The sequence below is a fragment of the Hippoglossus hippoglossus genome, chromosome 6 (genome assembly GCF_009819705.1).
Source record: "Hippoglossus hippoglossus isolate fHipHip1 chromosome 6, fHipHip1.pri, whole genome shotgun sequence".
NCBI lineage: Eukaryota > Metazoa > Chordata > Actinopteri > Pleuronectiformes > Pleuronectidae > Hippoglossus > Hippoglossus hippoglossus.
Genome location: NC_047156.1, coordinates 27101275 through 27119493, shown reverse-complemented (window position 1 = coordinate 27119493; position 18219 = coordinate 27101275). Strand labels below are relative to the sequence as shown.

At 44.8% G+C, this 18219-nt stretch overlaps 1 long non-coding RNA gene across 1 annotated transcript; it reads left to right on the top strand.

The window, feature by feature from the left end:
• Positions 1-13252: 13252 nt before the first annotated feature.
• Positions 13253-17006, top strand: LOC117763723. The gene is made up of 3 exons (XR_004614207.1): positions 13253-16550; positions 16643-16785; positions 16891-17006. It is a non-coding gene; the product is annotated as an uncharacterized LOC117763723 (long non-coding RNA).
• Positions 17007-18219: the final 1213 nt, after the last annotated feature.

Here is an 18219-nt window from a genome sequence, read left to right as displayed (position 1 = left end):
AATTTTGTACACATAAACCTTAAAAGGGTCTGAGTACAACATATTGACACCAAGGTTTTCAAAGTTCTGCCAGTTCCAGGTCCAAAGATGATGCCAGCGGCCAGTTGATCCTAAAACACACAAAGGTGCAGTTCGGGCCCCGAGACACCCAGGGGCCCCAAAATCTCAGCAGAGCGTCAACCTGTCACCCAGGAGGTGCATGCAAAATTTGGTGCCTCTACCTCAACCAGACATACCAAAAATACCTCCATCTTTTTCCCAACTGCTGACTGCACAAAGGGCCTATGCTGAAATTTACAATAAAAAGGGCAACTGTTTGGGCCCCTTAGCAGTTAGAGGTCTGAAATTTTACACGAGCTCTTCCCTGGGGCCCTTGGTGGCTCAGCCCGGTTTTCAAAGTTCTGCCCGTTACAGGTCCAAAGATGATGCCAGAGGCCAGTTGATCCTGAAATCCACACAGGTGCAGTTCGGGCCCCGAACCACCCAGGGACCCCATATTCGCAGCAGAGCTTAAGCCCGGCACCCAGGAGGTGCATGACAAATCTTGGGCCTCTACCTCAACCAGAAGTACCAAAAATACCTCCATCTTTTTCCCAACTGCTGACTGCACAAAGGGCCTATGCTGAAATTTACACTAAAAAGGGCAACTGTTTGGGCCCCTTAGCAGTTAAAGGTCTGAGATTTTGCACGAGCTCTTCCCTGGGGCCCTTGGTGGCACAGCCCGGTTTTCAAAGTTCTACCAGTTCCAGGTCCAAAGATGATGCCAGCGGCCAGTTGATCCTAAAACACACAAAGGTGCAGTTCGGGCCCCGAGACACCCAGGGGCCCCAAAATCTCAGCAGAGCGTCAACCTGTAACCCAGGAGGTGCATGCAAAATTTGGTGCCTCTACCTCAACCAGAAGTACCAAAAATACCTCCATCTTTTTCCCAACTGCTGACTGCACAAAGGGCCTATGCTGAAATTTACACTAAAAAGGGCAACTGTTTGGGTCCCTTAGCAGCTAGAGGTCTGAAATTTTGCAAGAGCTCTTCCCTGGGGCCCTTGGTGGCTCAGCCCGGTTTTCAAAGTTCTGCCAGTTACAGGTCCAAAGATGATGCCAGAGGCCAGTTGATCCTGAAATCCACACAGGTGCAGTTCAGGCCCCGAACCACCCAGGGGCCCCAGATTCGCAGCACAGCGTCAACCTGGCACCCAGGAGGTGTATGTTTTTTTGACTGAATGGAGAATTTCAGTGTGAAGGCCATATAAAGCCATCTATGAGAATCTGGAAGTACTTCAAATGCTGATATTTCAAAGAGAGAGGGAGAGAGTGGGCTGATTTCCAATACAAATGGAAGCTTATAGAGTGCTGCTTCAAAGACAGGTGGCTACACCACTGTAGGTACATGTGAGGATGAGATATTAAGGAAGGAAATAATTCCTCACCCTAACCCTAACCCTATAGATGAGAATCTGGAATTCCAAATTCCAATTCCACATTCCAATTCCACATTCCACATTCCACATTCCACATTCCAAATTCCACATTCCAAATTCCAAATTCTCATCTTAACATGTATACATGGAATTTGGAATATAAATTGTGGTATGGAGAACTTTAACAGTGTGAGTGAGGAATTGTAATGTGGTGATTGTATGTCAGCCTTTTTTTGTTTGCTCATAGATAGAAGTCCCTAATTTTGTACACATAAACCTTAAAAGGGTCTGAGTACAACATATTGACACCAAGGTTTTCAAAGTTCTGCCAGTTCCAGGTCCAAAGATGATGCCAGCGGCCAGTTGATCCTAAAACACACAAAGGTGCAGTTCGGGCCCCGAGACACCCAGGGGCCCCAAAATCTCAGCAGAGCGTCAACCTGTCACCCAGGAGGTGCATGCAAAATTTGGTGCCTCTACCTCAACCAGACATACCAAAAATACCTCCATCTTTTTCCCAACTGCTGACTGCACAAAGGGCCTATGCTGAAATTTACAATAAAAAGGGCAACTGTTTGGGCCCCTTAGCAGTTAGAGGTCTGAAATTTTACACGAGCTCTTCCCTGGGGCCCTTGGTGGCTCAGCCCGGTTTTCAAAGTTCTGCCCGTTACAGGTCCAAAGATGATGCCAGAGGCCAGTTGATCCTGAAATCCACACAGGTGCAGTTCAGGCCCCGAACCACCCAGGGACCCCATATTCGCAGCAGAGCTTAAGCCCGGCACCCAGGAGGTGCATGACAAATCTTGTGCCTCTACCTCAACCAGAAGTACCAAAAATACCTCCATCTTTTTCCCAACTGCTGACTGCACAAAGGGCCTATGCTGAAATTTACACTAAAAAGGGCAACTGTTTGGGCCCCTTAGCAGTTAGAGGTCTGAAATTTTGCACGAGCTCTTCCCTGGGGCCCTTGGTGGCACAGCCCGGTTTTCAAAGTTCTACCAGTTCCAGGTCCAAAGATGATGCCAGCGGCCAGTTGATCCTAAAACACACAAAGGTGCAGTTCGGGCCCCGAGACACCCAGGGGCCCCAAAATCTCAGCAGAGCGTCAACCTGTCACCCAGGAGGTGCATGCAAAATTTGGTGCATCTACCTCAACCAGAAGTACCAAAAATACCTCCATCTTTTTCCCAACTGCTGAAAGCACAAAGGGCCTATACTGAAATTTACACTAAAAAGGGCAACTGTTTGGGCCCCTTAGCAGTAAGAGGTCTGAAATTTTGCACGAGCTCTTCCCTGGGGCCCTTGGTGGCACAGCCCGGATTTCAAAGTTCTACCAGCTCCAGGTCCAAAGATGTTTGCAGTTCGGGCCCCGAGACACCCAGGGGCCCCAAAATCTCAGCAGAGCGTCAACCTGTAACCCAGGAGGTGCATGCAAAATTTGGTGCCTCTACCTCAACCAGAAGTACCAAAAATACCTCCATCTTTTTCCCAACTGCTGACTGCACAAAGGGCCTATGCTGAAATTTACACTAAAAAGGGCAACTGTTTGGGTCCCTTAGCAGCTAGAGGTCTGAAATTTTGCAAGAGCTCTTCCCTGGGGCCCTTGGTGGCTCAGCCCGGTTTTCAAAGTTCTGCCAGTTACAGGTCCAAAGATGATGCCAGAGGCCAGTTGATCCTGAAATCCACACAGGTGCAGTTCAGGCCCCGAACCACCCAGGGGCCCCAGATTCGCAGCACAGCGTCAACCTGGCACCCAGGAGGTGTATGTTTTTTTGACTGAATGGAGAATTTCAGTGTGAAGGCCATATAAAGCCATCTATGAGAATCTGGAAGTACTTCAAATGCTGATATTTCAAAGAGAGAGGGAGAGAGTGGGCTGATTTCCAATACAAATGGAAGCTTATAGAGTGCTGCTTCAAAGACAGGTGGCTACACCACTGTAGGTACATGTGAGGATGAGATATTAAGGAAGGAAATAATTCCTCACCCTAACCCTAACCCTATAGATGAGAATCTGGAATTCCAAATTCCAATTCCACATTCCAATTCCACATTCCACATTCCACATTCCAAATTCCACATTCCAAATTCCAAATTCTCATCTTAACATGTATACATGGAATTTGGAATATAAATTGTGGTATGGAGAACTTTAACAGTGTGAGTGAGGAATTGTAATGTGGTGATTGTATGTCAGCCTTTTTTTGTTTGCTCATAGATAGAAGTCCCTAATTTTGTACACATAAACCTTAAAAGGGTCTGAGTACAACATATTGACACCAAGGTTTTCAAAGTTCTGCCAGTTCCAGGTCCAAAGATGATGCCAGCGGCCAGTTGATCCTAAAACACACAAAGGTGCAGTTCGGGCCCCGAGACACCCAGGGGCCCCAAAATCTCAGCAGAGCGTCAACCTGTCACCCAGGAGGTGCATGCAAAATTTGGTGCCTCTACCTCAACCAGACATACCAAAAATACCTTCATCTTTTTCCCAACTGCTGACTGCACAAAGGGCCTATGCTGAAATTTACAATAAAAAGGGCAACTGTTTGGGCCCCTTAGCAGTTAGAGGTCTGAAATTTTACACGAGCTCTTCCCTGGGGCCCTTGGTGGCTCAGCCCGGTTTTCAAAGTTCTGCCAGTTACAGGTCCAAAGATGATGCCAGAGGCCAGTTGATCCTGAAATCCACACAGGTGCAGTTTGGGCCCCGAACCACCCAGGGACCCCATATTCGCAGCAGAGCTTAAGCCCGGCACCCAGGAGGTGCATGACAAATTTGGTGGCTCTACCTCAACCAGAAGTACCAAAAATACCTCCATCTTTTTCCCAACTGCTGACTGCACAAAGGGCCTATGCTGAAATTTACACTAAAAAGGGCAACTGTTTGGGCCCCTTAGCAGTTAAAGGTCTGAGATTTTGCACGAGCTCTTCCCTGGGGCCCTTGGTGGCACAGCCCGGTTTTCAAAGTTCTACCAGTTCCAGGTCCAAAGATGATGCCAGCGGCCAGTTGATCCTAAAACAGACAAAGGTGCAGTTCGGGCCCCGAGACACCCAGGGGCCCCAAAATCTCAGCAGAGCGTCAACCTGTCACCCAGGAGGTGCATGCAAAATTTGGTGCCTCTACCTCAACCAGAAGTACCAAAAATACCTCCATCTTTTTCCCAACTGCTGAAAGCACAAAGGGCCTATACTGAAATTTACACTAAAAAGGGCAACTGTTTGGGCCCCTTAGCAGTAAGAGGTCTGAAATTTTGCACGAGCTCTTCCCTGGGGCCCTTGGTGGCACAGCCCGGATTTCAAAGTTCTACCAGCTCCAGGTCCAAAGATGTTTGCAGTTCGGGCCCCGAGACACCCAGGGGCCCCAAAATCTCAGCAGAGCGTCAACCTGTAACCCAGGAGGTGCATGCAAAATTTGGTGCCTCTACCTCAACCAGAAGTACCAAAAATACCTCCATCTTTTTCCCAACTGCTGACTGCACAAAGGGCCTATGCTGAAATTTACACTAAAAAGGGCAACTGTTTGGGTCCCTTAGCAGCTAGAGGTCTGAAATTTTGCAAGAGCTCTTCCCTGGGGCCCTTGGTGGCTCAGCCCGGTTTTCAAGGTTCTGCCCGTTACAGGTCCAAAGATGATGCCAGAGGCCAGTTGATCCTGAAATCCACACAGGTGCAGTTCAGGCCCCGAACCACCCAGGGACCCCATATTCGCAGCAGAGCTTAAGCCTGGCACCCAGGAGGTGCATGACAAATCTTGTGCCTCTACCTCAACCAGAAGTACCAAAAATACCTCCATCTTTTTCCCAACTGCTGACTGCACAAAGGGCCTATGCTGAAATTTACACTAAAAAGGGCAACTGTTTGGGCCCCTTAGCAGTTAGAGGTCTGAAATTTTGCAAGAGCTCTTCCCTGGGGCCCTTGGTGGCTCAGCCCGGTTTTCAAAGTTCTGCCAGTTACAGGTCCAAAGATGATGCCAGAGGCCAGTTGATCCTGAAATCCACACAGGTGCAGTTCAGACCCCGAACCACCCAGGGGCCCCAGATTCGCAGCACAGCGTCAACCTGGCACCCAGGAGGTGTATGTTTTTTTGACTGAATGGAGAATTTCAGTGTGAAGGCCATATAAAGCCATCTATGAGAATCTGGAAGTACTTCAAATGCTGATATTTCAAAGAGAGAGGGAGAGAGTGGGCTGATTTCCAATACAAATGGAAGCTTATAGAGTGCTGCTTCAAAGACAGGTGGCTACACCACTGTAGGTACATGTGAGGATGAGATATTAAGGAAGGAAATAATTCCTCACCCTAACCCTAACCCTATAGATGAGAATCTGGAATTCCAAATTCCAAATTCCAATTCCACATTCCAATTCCACATTCCACATTCCAAATTCCACATTCCAAATTCCAAATTCTCATCTTAACATGTATACATGGAATTTGGAATATAAATTGTGGTATGGAGAACTTTAACAGTGTGAGTGAGGAATTGTAATGTGGTGATTGTATGTCAGCCTTTTTTTGTTTGCTCATAGATAGAAGTCCCTAATTTTGTACACATAAACCTTAGAAGGGTCTGAGTACAACATATTGACACCAAGGTTTTCAAAGTTCTGCCAGTTCCAGGTCCAAAGATGATGCCAGCGGCCAGTTGATCCTAAAACACACAAAGGTGCAGTTAGGGCCCCGAGACACCCAGGGGCCCCAAAATCTCAGCAGAGCGTCAACCTGTCACCCAGGAGGTGCATGCAAAATTTGGTGCCTCTACCTCAACCAGACATACCAAAAATACCTCCATCTTTTTCCCAACTGCTGACTGCACAAAGGGCCTATGCTGAAATTTACAATAAAAAGGGCAACTGTTTGGGCCCCTTAGCAGTTAGAGGTCTGAAATTTTACACGAGCTCTTCCCTGGGGCCCTTGGTGGCTCAGCCCGGTTTTCAAAGTTCTGCCCGTTACAGGTCCAAAGATGATGCCAGAGGCCAGTTGATCCTGAAATCCACACAGGTGCAGTTCAGGCCCCGAACCACCCAGGGACCCCATATTCGCAGCAGAGCTTAAGCCTGGCACCCAGGAGGTGCATGACAACTCTTGTGCCTCTACCTCAACCAGAAGTACCAAAAATACCTCCATCTTTTTCCCAACTGCTGACTGCACAAAGGGCCTATGCTGAAATTTACAATAAAAAGGGCAACTGTTTGGGCCCCTTAGCAGTTAGAGGTCTGAAATTTTACACAAGCTCTTCCCTGGGGCCCTTGGTGGCTCAGCCCGGTTTTCAAAGTTCTGCCCGTTACAGGTCCAAAGATGATGCCAGCGGCCAGTTGATCCTAAAACACACAAAGGTGCAGTTCGGGCCCCGAGACACCCAGGGGCCCCAAAATCTCAGTAGAGCGTCAACCTGTCACCCAGGAGGTGCATGCAAAATTTGGTGCCTCTACTTCAACCAGAAGTACCAAAAATACCTCCATCTTTTCCCCAACTACTGACTGCACAAAGGGCCTATGCTGAAATTTACACTAAAAAGGGCAACTGTTTGGGCCCCTTAGCAGTTAGAGGTCTGAAATTTTGCACGAGCTCTTCCCTGGGGCCCTTGGTGGCACAGCCCGGATTTCAAAGTTCTACCAGTTCAAGGGCCAAAGATGTTTGCAGTTCGGGCCCCGAGACACCCAGGGGCCCCAAAATCTCAGCAGAGCGTCAACCTGTCACCCAAGAGGTGCATGCAAAATTTGGTGCCTCTACCTCAACCAGACGTGCCAAAAATACCTCCATCTTTTTCCCAACTGCTGACTGCACAAAGGGCCTATGCTGAATGGACACTAAAAAGGGCAACTGTCTGGGCCCCTTAGCAGCTAGAGGTCTGAAATTTTGCACGAGCTCTTCCCTGGGGCCCTTGGTGGCACAGTCCGGTTTTCAAAGTTCTACCAGTTCCAGGTCTAAAGATGATTGCAGTTCGGCCCCCGAGATACCCAGGGGCCCCAAAATGTCAGCAGAGCGTCAACCTGTTACTCAGGAGGTGCATGCAAAATTTGGTGCCTCTACCTCAACCAGAAGTACCAAAAATACCTCCATCTTTTTCCCAACTGCTGACTGCACAAAGGGCCTATGCTGAAATTTACACTAAAAAGGGCAACTGTTTGGGTCCCTTAGCAGCTAGAGGTCTGAAATTTTGCAAGAGCTCTTCCCTGGGGCCCTTGGTGGCTCAGCCCGGTTTTCAAAGTTCTGCCAGTTACAGGTCCAAAGATGATGCCAGCGGCCAGTTCATCCTAAAACACACTAAGGTGCAGTTCGGGCCCCGAGACACCCAGGGGCCCCAAAATCTCAGCAGAGCGTCAACCTGTCACCCAGGAGGTGCATGTAAAATTTGGTGCCTCTACCTCAACCAGACATACCAAAAATACCTCCATCTTTTTCCCAACTGCTGAATGCACAAAGGGCCTATGCTGAAATTTACACTAAAAAGGGCAACTGTTTGGGCCCCTTAGCAGTTAGAGGTCTGAAATTGTGCACGAGCTCTTCCCTGGGGCCCTTGGTGGCACAGCCCGGTTTTCAAAGTTCTACCAGTTCCAGGTCCAAAGATGTTTGCAGTTCGGGCCCCGAGACACCCAGGGGCCCCAAAATCTCAGCAGAGTGTCAACCTGTCACCCAGGAGGTGCATGTAAAATTTGGTGCCTCTACCTCAACCAGACGTACCAAAAATACCTCCATCTTTTTCCCAACTGCTGACTGCACAAAGGGCCTATGCTGAAATTTACACTAAAAAGGGCAACTGTTTGGGCCCCTTAGCAGTTAGATGTCTGAAATTTTGCACGAGCTCTTCCCTGGGGCCCTTGGTGGCACAGCATTGTGGTCTACCTCCCAATGCTGTACGACCTCTAGAACAAAAGTCCCAGGTTAGGAAAAGCTCCTAATTAGGGCATTCAATTTGGGGGTTAGGGTAAGGGGCTAGGGAATGCATTATGCCAATGAGTGTCCTCACTAAGATAGAAGTATAAACATGTGTGTGTTTGTTTTTGTGTGTGTGACAAGAAAGGATTTTTGTATAAATTATTTGATTGAACTGTTTTTGTTTTTTCGCTGTTGCGGTTTATTGGAAAGATGAAAAATCATGAAATGATCTAAATAAAGTTGTGTTAAAAGTAAAACAAGTGTCTCTCTCTTCAGTCAGTCTATACTTGGTTGACCAGCTGCTCTGCTTCATGCTGCAGTGACCAGTGTCCCAACTTAGACACACACACATTTACATCAATTTCATTTAGACTCATTAATTATTATTAATTGAAACATTTCTAAAAATTAAAGTTCTTTCAGTTTTCAGTTTGAAAACATATGATGAAGCTCAACCATTAACACCTCATACATTTTTAAAACAAAATATTTCGTTTCACCCTGTAAAAGTGTCTTTCTCCTGTGAAGCCCATTTCTAAGTAAAAGTGTCTTTCTCCTGTGAAGCCCATTTCTAAATACTCCAGAATACGTAAATTTTCACCACTTTCTAATTCCCTGCAAACTTTGGTAAGAAGGTGAGCATGTTGAAGCCCTCAAAAAAGCCCTTCTTTTGTCGAAAAAAAAATAAAAATAACTAGGGCTACGTTGTAGCACTAACGTTCCCGAGCTCATGCATTTTGAAGCCTGTTGCGGTTAGTGGAGAGAGCGATCAATGACCAAGCGCATGTCTCTGCGTTGCATGCGTTTTGGGGCTCTGATGTAGCGTGAGCAATTTTGTGTCAATTGGACAATGTTACAACAAATACATTTTCACACTGATCAATAGGTGGCACTATGACCCTGCACTGATATTAATATATGGAGCTGTTCAGGTCAGGATTGTGATCATAGGTCAGTAGTTCGGGGCCAATTGGATAATGCAGAGTGGATTTACAAAGTACTTCCTGTTTCATGGTGAATCAGTAGGTGGCGCTATGACACTGAGGAAATATTGACACATAGAGCTGTTCAGCCTTGGACTATAATCATGAGACAGAAGTTTGGTAGTGATAGGACAATGCACAGTGGAGTTATGACAACATCGTCTCCTTTGGCGAAGGATGAACCTTCGCTGCAACGCAATGTTCACACGGTTTGAGGAAATGTCACGATTCGGACCATGGTCCAATGACTTGTCTCAGCTCATTTGAGCTGTATATTGTTACGCAACCAGGAGCAGTGCATCAAAGTATAAAACATGTCACTTTCTGTCGCCAGTAGGTGGCGCTGTGACGATGAGTCAATATAGATTAAATTTTCACCACTTTTGAGCATGTTGAAGGCTCAAAAAGCCAATTCATTTGGGTTAGAATAATAATAAGAAGAAGAGCCAACATTAACTTCAATCTAAATTAAATATGTTGTAAGAATTTAGATATTATTGTTATAAATCATTGTTATTATAGTAATTGTTAGAGACAGACTGTTTCTACAGTTTCCGCATTTGTCCACCAGATGGTAGTGTTGTACTGTTGTTGTACTGATTATGCCGCGGGGGGGGGGGGGGGGGGGGGGGGGGACCGGGAGAAACGGCTCCAAACCACGGCCACTAATCACGCACTACATTCCACGCCAACACGTGCAGCGCTGTCAGTATCACTATGCACAGACTGATCTGTTCAGGTCAAAAACAAAAAATCTCCATGTTGTTGAGATGGCGTCATTTAAAGTTGATATGATCGAACGTGTAACGTAAAAAATAGGCGACTTCCTGTTGCGTTTTTCCATAACGCTCCGCCATAACGCCTTTTTTGCACAAAAAAGCCGCACTATTGTTGTACTGTTCCTAGAAAAAAAAAAAATGAAAAAAAACATATATATTAAAAAAAACACTAAAGCCTAAATGGTGGGCTTCCTGTTTGGTCTAGCATATCTATCCTAGAGACTTATTTGTTTGTTATGAAAAGACACATGTCCCCATCGATTTTTGTACATGTCGGCCAATCGTGGTGTCGGGGCTGCCCTTTAGGGGGCGCTAGTCAGTTATTTTGCCACGCCCATTGGCAAAATAACTTAATAATTCCTTAAAACCATATGAATATTTTCAGGGGGGGAGTGTTGATACACAAATGTAGTTTGAGGGAGGTTGAACCTCGAACACTGAAGTTACAGCAATTTCGTGTGTCACAGCGAGTTGATGAACTTTGACGCCACGCCACTATTATGGCGTTTGACGAAAAGTCACAGTATGCCTTCATTAAAAATGTCTTGAGACCCATTTGACACAGTTTGATATGGTTGCAGTAAGTGGATGAGGAGGAATACATCCAAGTGGAAGACATGCAAAAAACAAGACATTTCCTGTTTCCACCAGGGGGCGCTGTGATTTTAAGTCATGATTTCTGTGTAGATGTCATCAGGCCGGGACTCTTGTCTTACATGTCTAGTTTGGACTCGATTGGACCATGTTTGTCCGAGATACAGAACCTCGTGTTTTGATGGCGTGTAATCAAACTTTGATGCCACGCCACGGTCACACGGTGTGACGAAAAATCGATCTTTGGGTTATTTTTTATCTCCATCTTGTTGTGATGACACTCATCTCAATTTGAAGTTGATCTGATGAAAGCCCTGGGACAAGTTCGTCAAAGTAAAAATGTGAAAAATGGCCAAAATGGCCACTAAAGTAAAAATGGCGGGCTTCCTGTTGCTTTTTTCCAATTGCACCTCCGACCTTTTTTGTTTGTCTGGTCATGATACACCTGGGCTACGATTTTTGTGAAGATCAGTGAAAGCTAACTGAGGGGCTTTTCCTTAGATGGCGCTGTTGAGCAATTTTTCCACGCCCATTTCAAATTACTCCAGAAAACAATTACTTTTTGGGGTTTTGAATTCCCTGCAAACTTTGGTAACAATTTGAGCATGTCTAGGCCCTGAAAAAGCCCCAAAAGGGAAATACAAATCCTTCGAAATACAATAGGGCCTCCCACCGGAGGTGCTCGGGCCCTAACAAGTCACCAGTTTTAATGCTGTGACTTATTTTTGTGAATATGTTATGCCCCCCATTTATGTCGTAATGGGCTCAGCTGCCATCAGCATGTGTGTGTCTACTTGTGTGTATGGTCCAGGTATTACTCATGTTGTGAAGACTTAAATCTTTTAACACAGTCACTTTATGGGGACTTGTCATTCTTATGCAGATTAAAAATCAAATTCCCATAATGTCAGTCAAGGTATAGGTTTTGGCTAAGGTTAGGGTTAGTGTAAGTCAATGTAATGTCCCCTGAAGCCATGGGGACACAACTGTGTGAATGAGAGAATGCAGCACTTTGTCCACTTAGTAAAAAAAATGCTACTAGAATTTAAGTGCTGTGATTTTAAGTCATGATTTCTGTGTAGATGTCATCAGGCCGGGACTCTTGTCTTACATGTCTCGTTTGGACTCGATTGGACCATGTATGTCCGAGATACAGAACCTCGTGTTTTGATGGCGTGTAATCAAACTGTGACGCCACGCCACGGTCACACCGTGTGACGAAAAATCGATCTTTGAGTTATTTTTTATCTCCGTCTTGTTGTGATGACACGCATCTGTAAGGGAAATGTAACATTTTGACCACAATATGATCATGTTAATTTCCCCTTTGATTGATCATGATTGAATCTCATACAATGTAACCTTGATCATGCTGTATCCTGTACAACTGAATGAATCTTGGCCTGATTGCTTTAACTAAGGCATTGTTGCCTTGATGTCATCAGAAGGTCCTGACCTTTGACTTTGTAACAAACCCAACCAGAGTGGGAGGGATGAGCCAAATGTATAAAGACAAAGAACTGTTTCCCATCAGGGTGCATATTACAAACTAACCTTTGTCGTATGCACCATGCTCTGAGCATTAAAGTGTGACAATACTGTAAGAGAATTGTGTCTCGTTCCTCGTTGTTAAGGTGGGATTGCAGAAATTGCCACGACAATTTGGGGGCTCGTCCGGGATGCCTAACTCATTCACGCTTCAAACCACTTTCAAGACCAAGTATAAATCTGCGCGCAGTCGGTGAGGGGATTCTAAATTGCCCAAGAACCAGAAGTCTTTCTCTCCTGAGGGCAAGTCGTAATCGACTCCCAGGGTGAGAAGAGGCTGCTTGTGAGATCTTGGAATGAAGATAGTTCGATACGGCATCTAAAAATTTTTTAAGGAGGATACAGTATTGAAGACCACGGGGTGACGTCTGAGGTAGAGTGACATTACTTAGGGGTGACGACCCATTGATAAAGGAAATAATGAATAATATCAATGAATGTCATGTCTGAGAGAGATCTCTGTTTGCTGGTAAGTGAGTGACTGCGAATTAATATCGAAATGGGGAAACTTAGTAGCAAACCTTTTACTGAAGTTTCTGATCTAATGGGATGTGCAAAAATTATGTGTGAGAAACATGGTGATGACTCCTGTAAACAGCTTCTGTTGTGGGTAGGAAAGTTTGAATTTTCTGAGAATGGTAGTTTTAGTATAAATCATATACAGACGCTCCAAAATAAATTGGGAAAATATGACAAAATAAAGGGTAAAACCAAAATAAATCAGAGAGCATTTATGATGTGTGAATCAGGAAAAAAAAAAGAAAAGACACCGACAACAAAGTAGTGAGCAGGGGCGCAAGAGGGAGGGGAGGGAAACTAATCAATGTCCTCAGCTCTCACATTCACAGAAAGAACTGGATCTCCTCCCTGCCTCAGCCGCATGTCAGAGTCACCTGAACCAACAGCCTGCTATCTCATACCGAGACATCCAAGTACAGTCGGCCGCAACAGAACACCAAATCGGGCGCAGCATCCGCTCCAACCCCATAGTGAGGCCGCTGCAACCATCGCAGCACAAGTCCCATATCCACAAGAACAAGAGCACGAGACGTCCACAATCTCCAAATGATTGAGGTGCCTAATCCAAGAGCAGACGCCGATGCAGTGATGTATGTCTACAGAGCCTGGACACCAGAGGAGATGCGCTGAATTTCCAGTGACCTGCCAGACATAGCCACACAAGGATGGGCTGCAGTTGTTGAAGTACTGGCCCAAATTGTACAACAGTAAAGGCAGAATTTGAGAGAAACCAGAAGTCTCTTGCTCCACAGCATGAAACTGAAATGGGGCAAAGTATAAGGAGACTGGCCAGAGACAGACATGCGCTATGACTGGAGAACAGATGCTGTTTATCGCGGACATGTGGAGAGACTTTATGAGAACAGTCTGCTGAATAGGTGGTCAGATTGATGAAAGTCTTCAAAGAAAACAGCTGAATGTTGCCACCAGAAGACCCTGAGCACTGTGTGAGAGACTGTAACAGAACAAGGCTGAAAAGGGGATCCACTGGACTTCTTTTTCACTTATCCCAGAGACTGCACAGAGGATGAGGCATGGCTTGCGGCAGAGGCAGAGGAGACTCCAGATTCAGGTGAACGCACCCCCAACACCACATACACGTACAAACATTACAAAGAATTGTTTAACATGACAAAAAAACAAGTGGATCTGAAGTTTTACCTGAAATAACTCTACAGGTAGCAGGCAAAATATCACATTTCTGGTTGATTCTGGGGCCATAAAACAAAAATTATCTTCCAAAATTGAGTGGTATATATATTTTCACTGTTGGGGCATCAGGCACCACAATTAAATAATCATATACCACACCACTGTCTGTTACCAAAACAGATGGGGATATAAAAAGTAAATGTTGACTTGTAAATTTGTTAGCAAGAGACCTAATGTGTGTTTTAGGCTTGATTTTGCATTATACAGAGGAAGGGGTTAAAGTCACCAGAACATGAGATATCCCAGGTGAATATGTACAACCAGATCATGGTAAGCCACTGTACATATACCAATGGGACCTGTTACCCTCAGGGCCCAGGTACATAACCTAAGATCTGCTTGAAATAGCACACACACACGACGTCATGCAAGCACCTGATTTACATTGCACAGCCACAGTTAGTGAAGGACCAGACACAGAGTTTGAAAAAGCTGGTTCCAGGAAGATAAAGAAAGCAATTTTATTACTAGTGATTGGGTGTATTACAATAATAGAATGTGCGCATTGACTGTTGTGTTGACCCCCGCAGTAGCCAAATTCTTTAATATACATAACTCATCACCACATGTGTCTCTAGCTAAAGCAAATGATGTGCAGTGGGAAAATTTGGCACCCTGGGTCACTCGGTGTTCACGAGATTGTACATGCGAGGATAGGGGAGAAGGAATTCAATATTCACCCCGAATGCAAACATACAGATGCCCATTTCAGAGCACTTTTCTGGGGGAAAACGAACTGTGCATTTAGCACAAACTGCTAAATTTAAACAAAAGGTTTGGATACATTTTTCTCAGTTAACCATTGACTCTTCAGAGTTACAAGAAGTGCAACAAAAGTTATGGGCTAATGATAAGTATGATCTGGGATTAGTTAAAGAGACTGAACCTCTCAATGTGACACCAAAGAGCACATACCGTTTATGTCAAGCACAACATCCACTCAAACCAGAAGCAGTAGCAGGGATAACACCAGTATTTAAAAACCTGGTAAAAACCGGAGTCATCATTCCATGTGCACACTCACCAGTAAGAATGCCTATTAAATGAATTAAAATTAAAAAAAAAGAGAGAAAGATAATATACAAGTTTCTCTAGTTCCACCAGAAAGCACGTGTTTTTTTTTTGTTTTTTTTTCAATTGTTGATTTGGCTAATGCATTTTTCAGTGTCCCAGTTCATCCGGACTCTCAGTATTGGTTTGCTTTCACATTCCAGGGCAAATCATATACATTTAGATGTATGTCCCAAGGTTTTGTGGAATCCCCTGCAGTCGACTCACAGGTGTTATATGCAAGTCTTGAGGACTTGTAGTTACCAGCGGGAAGCGCGCTGATACAATATGTTGATGATTTGATGATTTGTTCACCAACAAAACAGGCCTGTAAAAGTCGACACAGTAGCATTGCTAAAATATCTTGCAGACCAGGGCCACAAGGCCAGCCTGGCTAAGCTGCAATTTGTCCAGAAAAGTGTAACTTTCCTAGGACACGAAATTTCTAGCAGCGGTAAAACATTGAGCTCAAAACGAGTGGAAGCCATCCTCAAGATTCCAAAACCGCGTACCAAAAGACAATTAATGTCATTTTTAGGGATGTCAGGCTACTGTAGACAGTGGATCTGTGATTATGCATCCCTGGAGGCTCCACTCTTGTATGTTATGCATGGCCAAGGACTGAGACCAACAGACAACCTGACGTGGACGACAGACGCTGACACAGCATTTACCCAGCTACAACAGACTGACTTCTACACCTACACTGGGACTACCGGATCAAAACAGATCATTTACACAGACTGTAAATGAGAAAGGGGGTTTCATGACAACAGTAGAGTACAACGACCAGTGGCGTATTTCTCCTAAAAAAAAAAAAAATTAGATAGCTTGGCATTGGGTCAGCCTCTCTGTCTAAGCAGAAAGGATATCAAGAGGTCACATTGTTAGTGCCATATTCTGTATCTTCTATTCTGCTAGAGCAACAACCTAATTCTATTAACAGCCATTTTACTCCCTACAGCGATATCTGTCTGTAAGTGTGAGGCTCACACTAAAAGTGATTCTGTTTCAACAGGTAATGCTCAAGCAGATACAGCAGCAAAGGAAGCGGCACAACTAACCAACATACTGTAAATGTCACAATTGATTGATACTCCTCTTGCCTTTCTCTCACAGATTTAGCAGAAGCACAGAGCCATGCTAACAACATAGAGAAAGCAGCCTGTAAAAGGGCTGAATGTACATATGTTAACAATGTATGTCAATCTGAGGACGGCCGTCCATGTCTGTTTAAATGTTTATTTGTTGTTTGTTTGTTTTTTGTTTTTATTGAAAATTGTCGGGTTTCACAAATTACTCACAATGTTTTTTCCAAAATGTTTAATTTGTCTGACAAGCAACACTACAAGAGGCCAGGACATACAAGCCCCTGGCCAACCGTTTGATCACTTGCTAATGGATTTCATTGAACTAACACCATGTGAAGGAAAGAAATATTGTCTTGTGGCTGTTGACATGTTTTCTAAATGGGTTGAAGTTTTCCCTACAGGTAAAGCAGATGCCTCTGCAGTGGCAAAGGTGTTAGTGCGAGAAATCATTCCCCCATTGGGAATCCCACATAAAATCAACAGTGATAACGGAACTTTTGTAAATAATGCAAATAATCAACTTTCAACATTTTTAGGTATCAATCTGAAACAGCATTGCACCTATCATCCACAGAGTGGTGGAGCAGTTGAAAGAGAAAATGGAACAATTAAAAACAAACTGGTCAAATGCTGTGATGACACAGGACTCTCATGGATAAAAGCACTACCGGTAGTGTTAATGGCCATGAGAGGGAGGGGAAGGGCCAGAACAGGTCTGTCACCATTTGAAATTCTTCCAGGCAGACCTATGAATACCGAGATGGCCCTCCCCCAAGAAAATCAAGTCCTCAACTCAGAACTCCTAGAAGATGTGATGCTTAGTTACTGTGTGCACTTAACCAAAATGTTGAGCCTTATACACACAGGTAAAAGCAACACTACCGCAACCAGCAGAGGGCCAGTTGCATAACCTGAAACCAGGAGACTGGGTGCTGATAACCTACAGCGGTTAATGTGAAAGAAAGAACCACCGGGACACACGCCAGCCATTGCAGAAAGGTGCCGCCACTTGAGACGGAGGCCGAGGGAGAGAGTCCCGCTCCACTCACAGACAAGGAACAGAAGCAGAAGAAAGACGGCTGCTCTCACTGAGGTGTAAAAAACCTACCAACAACCAACAGCTGTTGCAGACCAAGGAAGAAACAGCAAAAAGAAGACAGAAGGAACAAAAAAAAAAAAAAAAAAAAAGAAAAAGGGGGAGGTTTAGGGCTAAATATCAATGCCTGACTACAGACTCCAGCACCCCTTTGGGGAGACAGTCCGTGATCTTGAACGAACAACATGTTGCCGTACAATGATCTCAACACAGCTAAATATCTGAAACAATCTGTAATCTGGTGTCAAAAACACAAGGAACGACCTACATGCCGTATGGACGCCGATTGGCCACCAGGGCACCAGTCACAAATTTGTAAAAACACAACAAAGTCCACACCTCCTGCAAATCAACAATACAAGCGAAGGAGACGATACATAATTGATAAAGACAATTTAGCCATCACTATGATGCAAGTATGGGTTTACTGCCCGAAACATTTCTGATTGCTGGATCTGCCAACATTTACCTACATCATCACAGACACCTATGGTAATGCCTGTACCATTATCAGAAGCAGACCTTAAAGTATTTAAAGTTGCAAAATTACAGAGACCTTCTCAGACTGTTATATTCCAGGGCTAACTCATCATAACCGACCTGAGTGAAATGGACATCATTTATTTTATCTTATCAGAATTTAACAGAGCGCTACAGACCAAGTGAGTTAAAAAACTGCAGTACTGTGGAAAATATCCAAGTTCGAGACCATTGTGCATGCAATGGTCCAACATCGTGTAGAATTCCTAGCTGTGCCTGCTAGCTGCAATGAGACAGAATGCTGGCCAGTAAGCAATACAGAATATACTTATAGCATCATGGCAGGAGTGTGGATAGCCCCGTGGAAAACTCAAACCCAAATAATGTTCTTAGGATTTAAATGTACGTAATTGTTCAAAGCCTATATTTTCAGCTAAATCCTCAGCCCGCAACTGTTCAGTCGCTTGGCCTCCTCTGCGAGTGCATCCTCTGTCAAATGTTTCTTTATGTGTACAGGATCCTAGCCACATAATTACAGCAAATATTACTTATTGTAATCAAACAAAGACTGTTTC